Raw genomic sequence first — 612 nt, forward strand, 5'->3', positions numbered from 1 at the left:
CATGTGCGTGCGTACGTGTGCGTGTGCGTTTTTTTATGTTAGCGGATGGGTGAGCGGGTGTGTACCGTTTATCCAAACCCAACTCCCACGAGAACATCTTTCAAACTTAATACACAAGACCATTTAGTAACACCTTACAACAATCATCACACCTATGACCTCTCCACTGAACGTATACAAACCCCTATCTCCCCATCTCAATATCTGCGTCCAACTTGCTCTCACCGAATTCATATCTTCAACCATGTCATGTGACTAAGTTAACCCCTAGATATGTGTAACATGCCAACGTGAGCCACATTTTTTGGCAAGCCTCATACTCCAGCAATGTAACCCATTCAGTCCTATATATAGATAACCACGACCCCATCAAGCACTTCGTTTAACCTCATTTCCCTGTATCTTAGCTATCTTTACCTTATCTATCATTTTTCAGCTTCTGTTTTCACATCCGTTATATCGTCTTTAGAGTAGGGAAGATTGAGATATTTTTTTAATAGTTGAAAATGAGGAAAAATATTATGTGGGATCTCCTCGCCAGCCATTCCACCCGAACCGCTTCTTCCTGACAGTTATTTACACATTTAATCAGCTTCATGCTTACTATTCTAT

The sequence above is a fragment of the Penaeus monodon genome, chromosome 32 (assembly GCF_015228065.2).
Source record: "Penaeus monodon isolate SGIC_2016 chromosome 32, NSTDA_Pmon_1, whole genome shotgun sequence".
NCBI lineage: Eukaryota > Metazoa > Arthropoda > Malacostraca > Decapoda > Penaeidae > Penaeus > Penaeus monodon.